Source organism: Pteropus vampyrus, unplaced genomic scaffold (genome assembly GCF_000151845.1).
Source record: "Pteropus vampyrus isolate Shadow unplaced genomic scaffold, Pvam_2.0 Scaffold223, whole genome shotgun sequence".
Lineage (NCBI taxonomy): Eukaryota > Metazoa > Chordata > Mammalia > Chiroptera > Pteropodidae > Pteropus > Pteropus vampyrus.
Genome location: NW_011889004.1, coordinates 854,479 through 865,443, shown reverse-complemented (window position 1 = coordinate 865,443; position 10,965 = coordinate 854,479). Strand labels below are relative to the sequence as shown.

The following is a 10,965-nucleotide window of genomic DNA, read 5'->3' as shown; positions in this document are numbered from 1 at the left end:
TTTTTTTTTTTTGGACGAGATTAACGTGAGATTAACATTTAAATAGGCGAACTTTGAGTAAAACACATTGCCCTCTATAATGTGAATTAGCCTCATCCAATCAATTGAAGGCCTGAATAGAACAGAAAAAACAGCCTCTCTAAGCAAGAGGGTATTCTCCAGCAGACTGCCTTCAGACTTCATCTGTGCTATAGGTTCTCCTAGGTCTATAAGCTGCTGGCCTTCAGACTGGAACTGCTTCATCAGCACTCTTAGGTTTCAAGACTGCCAGTCCATGTGGCAGGTTTTGGACTTGCCAGACTCCATAGTTATGTGAGCCAATTTCTTATATTAAATCTCTTACTATATATACATACACATCCTATTAATTCTGTTTATCTGGAGAATTCTTACCAATACACTTGCTAAACTTGTTAGTTTTAATAGCTTTTTTAGTGGGTTCTTTAGGATATTTTATTTATAAGATTATATTATCTACAAATAGATACCTATTTACTTCTTCCTTACAATCTGGATGCCTTTTATTTCCTTTTCTTATCTATTTGCCCTGGCTAGAACTTCATTACATTGTTGAATAGAAGTGATGAGAGTGGACATCCATGTTTTGTTCCTGATCTTAGAGTGAAGCATCCAGTCTTTCACCACTACCTATGTTATTGACCAAGGTTTTTTTTTGTTTGTTTTTGTTTTTTGTAGATGTCCTTTATTGTGTTGAATAAATTCCCTTCTATTTCTAGTTTCTTAAGTGTTTTCTTTCTTTTATCATGTAAGGCTGTTGGATTTTGTCAAATGCTTTTTCTGCATCTATTGAGATGATCATGTTATTTTTGTTTCTTATTCTTTTGATATGATGTGTTACATTAATTGATTTTCAGATATTAAACCAAGCTTGCATTTCTGTGATAAATATCACTTCGTCACAGGGTGTGTGTGTGTGTGTGTGTGTGTGTGTGTGTGTGTGTGTGTAATGTTATTGGATTTGGTTTGCTAGGATTTTTACCTCCATATGCATAAGCGATATAAATCTGTAGTTTTATTTTCTTGTGATGTTTTTGTCTGGTTTTGGTATTAGGGTGACACTGGCTTATAAAATGAGATAGGAAGTGTTCATTCCTTTTCCAGTTTTTGGAAGAGTTTGTGAAGAATTAGTATTAATTCTTTAAATGTTTGGTAGAATTCAGTGGTGAAGCTATCTGGGGTTGTGCTTTTCTTTGTGGGCAGTTTTTATTATTATTATTATTATTACCATTATTATTAATTCAATCTCTTTACTTGTTATAGATCTATTAAGATTTTCTATTTCTATTTGAGTCAGTTTTGGTAGCATATGTCTTCCTAGGAATTTTCCATTTCATCTATGTTATCTAATTTATTGACATATAACTGTTCATAATTTTTCTTTATAATGATTTTTATATTTCTGTAAAAGCAGTAGTAATGTTTCCTCTTTTATTTCTGATTCTCGTAATTTGAGTTTTTTCTCTTGTTTTCTTGGTCAGTCTGGCTAAAGTTTTATTCTATTCCATTGATCTTTCAAAGAACCAGCTTATGGATTCACCAATTTTCTCTATTTCATCAATTTCCAATATAATCTTTATGAGTTTCTTTCTTCTGTTTGTTTTAGATTTAGTTTTAACTTTTTAAAGTGAAAGTTTAGGTTATTTGAGATTTTTCTTCTTTCTTAATAGAGGCATTTTCACTTATTAATTTCCCTCTAAGTACTTCTTTTGCAGTGTTATGTTTTGTTATGTTGTGTCTTCATTTTTATTTATTTTAAACTATTTTCTGATTTCTCCTTTGATTTATTCTTTGACTCATTGGTTATTTAGTAGTATGTTGTTTAATTACCATCTATTTGTGAGTTTCATCAATTTTATTCTGTTCTTGAGTTCTAATTTTATTCCATTGTGGTCAGAAAACATACTTTTCATTATTTTTATATTTTTAAATTTATTGAGTTTTTTTAAATAATAAATTTATTTATTTAAATTATTTTCAAGTATACAATACATTGGTTAGACATTTATATCCCCTAGTTGCTCCCTCCATCCCCTGGCCCTACACTTAGCCATCATGTTAATGCTAACTGCATTCCCTGTGCCATGCTCCCCATCCTCATGCCCAATTATCAACTACTAATTTGTACTTCTTTAACCCTTCACCCCATTTTCCCAGCCCTCCAACCCCTCTCCTCTCTGTCTGTCACCAAATTGTCCACTATATTTGTGAGTCTGTTTTTGATTAATTTGTTCTTTTTGTTCCTTAGATTCCACATATAAGTGAAATCATATGGCATTTATCTTTCTCTGTCTGACTTATTTCACTCAGCATAATAACCTCTAGGTCCATCCATGTCATTGCAAATGGTAGGATTTCATTTTTTTAATGGCTGAGTAATATTCCATTATATATATATTACTGAGTTTTTTTAATGCTCTAATGTATTGTCTTTGCTGGAGAAAAATGAATAATTGGCAGTTATTGGGTATAATGTTCTATAGATGTCTGTTAGGTCTGGTTGGTTTATACTATTATTCGTGTTCTTTATTTCCTTTTTAACCTTAGGCCTAGTTGTCCTATTCATTACTGAAATTGGAGTATTGAAGTCTCCAACTATTATTGTTGAATTGTCAGTTTCTTCTGTCAGTTCTATCAGTTTTTGATTTATGTGATTTTCTGTGTTATATATATAATATTTTTATAATTATTTTATCTTCTTGACAGATTGACTCTTTTATCATCAGAAATGGTCCCTCATTATCTCCAGTAACAATGTCTGCATTTTGATTATTACATTATTTAATCCATTCAAATTAATGTTTTATTAATATAGTTACATTTATGACCGCTATTTTGCTTTCTGTGTTTTCTATGTTCTCTATTTTTAATGAAGCATTTACATTTCTTTAATGATTTTTTTGCTATATGTATATATTTTTTAATTAGTTGCTCTAGGGCTTGTCATTTACATATTAACTCATCAGAATCAGCTTCAGGTTTATGCTAGTTTAATTCCAAGGAGATATAGCAATGTTACTCCTATATAGCTCTAATTCCTGTGACTCATTTTTGTAGTTTTATTGTTACCTGAATTACATCTACTAATGTTACAAACCCAACAATACATTGTCATAATTATTACTTTACCATCTATAGTTATTTCTTTAGCCCAGTGTAGCTTTGTCCCCACTCACCTTCTTTGCACTGATATTGGCAAATATAGTACAGTTCCCTATGTTATAGGTTAAACGATATATTATATACATATTATTTTGTATTTCTTAAATCAGTTAAGAGAAGAAAGGAGAAAAAATATTTCTTTACAAATACATAATTACCAATATCACTGCTCTTTGTTTTTTTATGTTGGTTCAAATTATCTACTGGGGTACTTGTTTTCATCCTGAAGCATTTTCTTTGGTATTTCTTGTAAAGCAGGTATTCTAGCAACACATTCACTTTTTGTTAATCTGGGAATGTTTTTATTTTATATTTTTTTTGTTAAAGATAACTTTGCTTGACATAGGATTCTTGGTTGACAGTTTTTCTTTGAGACCTTTGAATATGCTATCCTACTGCCTAATTGGCCTTCATTGTTTCTGCTGAGAAGTCAGCTGTTAACCTTATTGAGGATCTCTTGTAAATGATGGGTTATTTTTTCTTGTTTCTTTTAAGATTTTCACCTTGTCTTTGGCTTTTAGCATGTTTAATATGGTGTGTCTGTTTGTGGATCTCTTTGCATTATTTTAATTGTAGTTCATTGAGCTTCCTAAATGCATAGGTTAGTGTTTTTCAATAAATTTGGGATGGTTTCAGTCATTATTTCTTTAAATATTTCTTTCTCACTTTTCTCCCCTTCTAGTACTCCATTATGTGTATGTTGGTATGCTTAATGGTGTTCACCATTTCTCTTAAGCTCTTGTCATTTTTCTTCATTCTTTTTCTCTCTGGTTTTTGGATTGCATAATCTCTATTAATCTGCTTCGAGTTTGCTAATCTTTCTTCTGCCAATTCAGATCTACTGCTCAACCTCTCTAGTGAATTTTTCATTTGTTATTGTAGTTTTCAATTCCGGAATTTCCATTTGGTACTTTTTAAAATTTGTAGCTCTTTATTGATATTCTGTATTGGATGTGACACTGTTGTTATACATTCTTTTGTGTTTTTTTAGTAATAATTTTATTTAATTCTTTGGTCATATTTATAATGGATACTTTGAAGTCTTTGTGTGTTAAATTTGATAGCTGTTTGTTATCACAGGCATTATCTGTTATCTGCTTTTTTTCTAGTGTATAGGTCATACCTTCCTGTTTCGTTGCATGTCCTATAATTTTTCTTTTGGAAACTTTGCATTTTAGATGATATTTCATAGCAACTGTGGTTGTGGTCCTTCTCTCACCACCTGGGGCTTGTTATTGTTAATTCTTCACTTATTTGTTTAGTGACTGGCTGGTTATTTTAGTGAAATATACTTCCCTCCTGTGGTATTAAGCCTCTGAAGTTGCTATTCAGGTAATGCAGCCTTAGATATGCCCACCGTTATCTTGGGATGATGGTGGTTTTATCATGGCTTTTTTGACTGTCTTTTTCCATGACCACACCCAGCTGTTAAATTCAACTAATTGCTGGTGACTGTTTTCAATAGTATTCTAGGCATAAATTTCTCTGTAGAAATTAGTATAATCAATTTGGGCTCCTTTGAAGGTACCTCCTCCCTGAGGTCAATGTTTGAGATTTATTCTGACCTCATGAGGGCTGCTCCCAGCTGTCTCTTTTCCTGATTGTCTCCTTCAAACTATCCAGCATACAGTTTAGCCTATATCTCTAATGATTCTACCAATATCCTCTTAATTTTTTTTTTAACATAACTTCCATTATATTTGAGAGTGCCCTTTGCCTTCAATTTCTTTTATATTCTGTTGTAAATAAGTTACTTTCCTTGGAAAAATTTTAGGAGCTATCTGCTTTATATCCTGCTTCTGCCCTCTGGTAAAATCTCTAAGCTATAAATCTGTAACTGGGGATTGGGACAATGGCATGCATGTCTCTGAGTAGCATTCCCACTTTAGGAACTGAGTGCAAGGAGAAGAGGGGGAGCATTGGCTTCTCAGTTTGCTTCTCCTAGCATGGGACCATTGTCTTATGAGCCAGGGATAGAGTGATTGGGGGTCTAGCACTCTTAGAAGTGCTGCACGCAGAGTAGAACCTCAATTTCATCAGGGAGCCTGGGTAGAACAAAGGAGCCAAGGCTCTTGACCATACTGACACAGAATTTAACCTCAGAAATACATAGCTAGGGCTGGGATGAGAAATGCTGATGTCCTGACCCTCTCATAAGATAGCCCTCTGAGTAAGAGCTGGAGGAGAGGGTGCTATTTATTCTTGGCTGTACCAGTTTGGAGTGGAGGAGAGTTTCACAGAGCTAGGAGAGTGGAAGTAGTGGTTTTGGTTCAAATGCCACAGACTTTTGTTGTTCTTGCCAAAATTTAATAAATTTTCTTGCATAGGGTTTTCTTCATTTTGCTATATGCCCTTAGGGACTTTAATATTTAATTTAAATAGTTTTCACCAGTTTTTCTGGGGGGCAGGTCTGTGCTGCACCTCATACTGATGTGTTGGAAATTGATCTCTTATACAACATTCTTACAAAATTCAAACTGTAGGGAAAGATAATAGATCAATAAGTTCCAGGGCTGAATGTGAGATTTGACTACAAAGAGGCATAGTGGAGTTTTGGGGGGTGATGCAACTGGTGTATATTTTTGTCTGTATTCATTTGTCAAAATTCACAGAAATGTATACTAAAAAGGATGATATTTACTGTATACAAGTTATGCTTAAATAAAACGAATGGGAAAAAGCTATGCTCAAGGATTTAAAGAAAAACATAAATATAATAAGGAGAGATATGGATAGTGGTAAAAAGGGAGGCAAATAGACTATAGAGCTTAAAATACTATATCTGAAATTTTAAAATATCACTATATGGGTTTAGCAGAAGATTAGAAACTATGAAAGAATATATCAGTGAACTTTTAAGATAGAGCAATAGAAAAGAGCCAAACTGAAGCATAGAGAGGAAAAAAAAAAAAAACAAAACTGTGAAAAACAAAACAAAAAGAATAGTACCTCAGTGATTTATGGGGTAACATCAAGTAGTCTATCTGTAATCAGAATCTCAAAAATTGGGTGGGAGGTTTAAAATATAATGGCTATAAATTTTACAAATTTGGTAAAAATGATAAATATACTTTTAGCAGAAATAATGCAAGCCCTAAGACAATGAAATACATCTTTAAAGTGCTTGAAGACAAAAGCTTTCAACCTTGAATTTTATACCCAGCAAAAGTATTTTTTTAAAAACTAAGTGAAATAAAGACATTTTTAGGGGGAAAAAAAGCTGAAGGAATTTGTTGTCAATAGACCTGCACTACAAGAAATACTAAAGATATAAAACATGAAACAATAAATTGCATAGAAGAAAATAGGTACTAAACTCATGGACCTTGGTTTTAGAGAAGATTTTATAAATTTGACCTCAAAGGCAAAAGAAATAAAGGCAAAAACAAATGAATGAGACTATAGTAAACTAAAAAGCTTCTGCACAGCAAAAGAGACCATCAACAAAACAAAGGGGCAACCTTTTTTTTTTTTTTATGGCGAGGCAACTCTTGTTTGACCTCACAGATTGCAAGGATCTTATCAGCTTACAATCCCTAATTTGTTATTTTTTACACCTATAGCACCTGGTCTTCCTAGGTGGTCTCCCATCCAAGTACTAACCAGGCCTGACCCTGCTTAGCTTCCGAGATTAGATGGGATCGGGCTTGTTCAAGGTGGCATGGCTGTAGACAAGAGGCAACCCTTTGAATGGGAGAAGATATTTGCAAGCAATGCCTCCAATAAGGGGTTAGTGTCCAAAATGTGTTAAGAACTCATACAACTCAACAACAAAAAACCAAACAATCCAATTAATAAATGGACAGGGGACCTGAATAGACACTTCTCCTAAGAAGACATACAAATGGCCAATAGACATATGAAAAGATGCTCAACTTCACTGCTATTAGGGAAATGCAAATCAAAACCACAATGAGATATCACTTCATCTATAAGAATGGCTTTATCAACAAGACAAGCAATAACAAGAGTTGGAGAGGTTATGGGAGAAAAATAACCCTCATACTCTGCTGGTGGGAATATAAATTGGTACAACCACTATGGAAACAATACGGAGGTTCCTCAAAAAATTAAAAATAGAATTACCATATGACACAGCAATCCCTACTCTAGTTATCTACTAAAAATTTTGAAAACATTTATCCATAAAGTATATAAACCCTGATGTTTACTGCAGCATTATTCATGGTGGCCAAGACGTGGAAACAACCAAAATGTTCTTTGATAAACAATTGGATAAAGAAAATGTGGTACATAGATAGAACAGAATATTACTTAACCATAAGAAAAGATGAAATACTGCCATTTATGACAACATGGATGGATCTTGATGTAATAATGCTAAGTGAAATAAGTCAGACACAAAGGGTTGAGAATTATATGATTTCATTCATATATGAGATATAAAACTAATGAACAAGACAAACAAAAACTCATAGACAGGCAATAGTTTAGTGGTTACCAGAGGGAAAGGGAGTGTGATGGGGAGGTAGATAAGGGTAAAGGAAGTCAAATATATGGTGACAAAGGAGCTTCAACTTTGGCTGATGAACACACAATGCAATATACAGATGATGTATTATTGAATTGTTCACCTGAAATCTATATAATTTTATTAACCAATGTCACCTCAATAAATTTTATTAAAAAAAGAAATATCAAAGAACTTCAAGTTGAAGGAAAATTATATGAGATGGATACTTGGATCTACACAAATATGTGGTCAAATAAAAGGAATTTATGTCATTTTTAAATTTTCTTAAAGATAATTTATGGTTTAAATAAAAATAATTACATTATATTGTGGAATTTATAACATGTAGAAGTAAAAGTATGACAATAGCATAAAGAACAAGAGGCAAGAAATGGTAGTACATTGTTCTAAGATTATGTGTGAAGTAGCATGTTACTTGAAGGTAAATTCTGTACATAAAATATGCATTTTATAAACCCTTAAAGCAATCATTAAAAAGTGGTATAACTAATAAGTCAGCAGCCAAGATACAATGGAATATTAAAAAAATACTGAATCCAAAAAGGCAGTAAAAAGGGAATGAAGAAAAGATAGGATGAATAGAAACAAATAGAGAAAGGTGGTAGACTTAAACTCAATCACATAGATAATTTAATTAAAAATAAGAAGTTTGAACACTTTGATTAAAAGGCAGATACAGATCATCAATTACAAGAAAAAACTGGAAAATACAAAAACATATGGAGGCTAAATAACATGCTACTAAACAATGAATGGGTTAACAATGAGGTTAAGGAAGAAATCAAAAGATATCTAAAGACAAATGAAAATGAAAACACAACAGCTCAAAATCTATGGGACACAGAGAAAGCAGTCCTAAGAGGGAAATTCATAGCAATACAGGCCTACCTTGAGAAACAAGAAAAAGCTCGAATAAGCAATCTAACCTTACACTTAAAAGAACTAGAAAAAGAACAGCAAACAAAGCCCAAAGTGAGTAGAAGGAAGGAAATAATAAAGATCAGAGTGGAAATAAATGAAATAGAGTCTAGAAAAACAATACAAAAAGTTAATGAAACCATAAACAAAATTGACAAAACCTTAACCAGACTCGTCAAGAAAAAAAGAGAGGACTCAAATAAATAAAATCAGAAATGAAAGAGGAGAAATAACAACAGATTCCACAGACATACAAAGGATTGTAAGAAAATACTATGAGCAATTATACACCAACAAATTGGACAACCTGGAAGAAATAGATACATTCCTAGAAACATACAATCTCCTAAGACAGAGTCGAGAAGAAACAGAAAATCTGAACTGACCAATTACCACCAACAAAATCAAGTCAGTAATCAAAAACCTCCCTCAAAAACAAAAGTCCTGGACCATATGGCTTCATAGGTGAATTTTACCAAACATTCAAAAAAGAATTAACACCTATCTTCTCAAACTATTTCTAAAAACTCAAAAAGAAGGAAGGCTCCCTAACTCCTTTTATGAAGCTACCATTACCCTGATTCTAAAACCAGACAAAAAAGAAAACTATAGGCTGATATCCCTTATGAACATTAATGCAAAAATCCTCAACAAAATAATGGCAAACTGAATTCAGCAGTGCATTAAAAATATCATACACCATGATCAAGTTGAATTTATTTCTGAGATGCAAGGTTGATACAATATCCACAAGTCAATTAATGTGATACACCACATTAACAAATTGAAAGATAAAAATTATATGATCATATCAATAGATGCAGAAAAAGCATTCAACAAAATCCAGCATCCATTTATGATAAAAACTCTCAGCAAAGTGGGAATAGAGGGAACATACCTCGACATAATAAAGCCCATATATGACAAACTTACGGCTAACATCATATTCAATGGGTAAAGGCTAAAAGCGTTTTCCCTAAGATCAGGAACAAGACAAGGATGCCCACTTTCACCACTCCTGTTCAACATTATATTGGAAGTCTTAACCACAACAATAAAACAAGAAAGAGAAATGAAAGGTATCCAAATTGGAAAAGAAGAAGTAAAATTCTAATTATTTGTAGCTGACATTAGATACTGCATAGAGAGAACCCTAAGGATTCCACCAAAAAAACTGTTAAAATAGATCAATGAATTCAGGAAAGAAGCAGGATACAAAATTAATATTCAGAAGTCAGTGGCATTTTTATACACCAATGATGAATTTTCAGAAAGAGAAATTAAGAAAACAATCCCATTTACAATTGCATCAAAAACAATAAAATACCTGGGAATCAAATTAACCAAGGAGATTAAAGGCCTGTTCTCAGAAAATTATAAGCTTTTGAAAAAAGAAATTGAAAAAGATACAAATAAATGGAAGCATATATCATGCTCAATGGGTAGGAAGAATCAACATCATTCAAATGACCATACTATCTGAAGCAATCTATAGATTCAATGCAATCCCTATTAAAATACCAATGGCATTTTTCAGAGAGCTAGGACAAATAATTCTAAAATTTAAATGGACCCATAAAAGACCCTGAATAGCCATGGCAATCTTGAGAAAGAAGAACAAAGGTAGTGGTATCACACTACCTGATATTAAACTGCACTGCAAGCCTACAGTAATCAAAGTAGCATGGTACTGGCATAAAAACAGATACATTGATCAATGGAACAGCATAGAGAACTCAGAAATAAATCCACGCCTATATGCTCACTTTATATATGACAAAGGAGACAAGAATATACAATGGAATATATAATCGAAAGGTAGTCTCTTCAATAAACGGTGCTGGGAAAATTGGACAGATACATGCAAAAAAAAAAGAAGAAAAGAAAGAAAGAGAAAGAGAGAAAGAAGAAGAAAGGAAGGAAGGAAGGGAGGGAGGGAGGAAGGAAGGAAGGAAGGAAGGAAGGAAGGAAGGAGACAAGACACTGGACCACTTTCTTACATCATATACAAGAATAGACTCAAATGGATTAAAGACTTAAATGTAAGACCCAAAACCATAAAACTTCTAGAAGAAAACACAGGCAGTAATCTCTCTGATATTGCTAATAGTAATTTCTTTTTGGATATATCCCCTCGGACAAGGGAAATGAAAGAAAAAATAAACAAATGGGACTACATCAAACTAAAAAGATTTTGCACAACAAAAGAAACCATCAACAAAACAAAAAGACAACTGACTGAATGGGAGAATGTATCATTCGTTTATGATACATCTGATAAGAGGTTAAAATGCAAAATATATAAAGAACTTATACAACTCAACAACAGAAAAACTAACAATCCAATTAATAAATGGGCAGAAAACCTGAAT

General features: G+C 32.7%; 1 protein-coding gene and 1 pseudogene across 1 annotated transcript in view; one reads left to right on the top strand and one right to left on the bottom strand.

Moving 5' to 3' along the window:
• The window catches only part of HORMAD2 (HORMA domain containing 2), a 74,164-nt gene that overhangs the window by 36,333 nt on the left and 26,866 nt on the right, over nt 1-10,965 (top strand). The window lies entirely within an intron of this gene.
• On the bottom strand, nt 6,735-6,853 carry LOC111747457 (annotated as a pseudogene).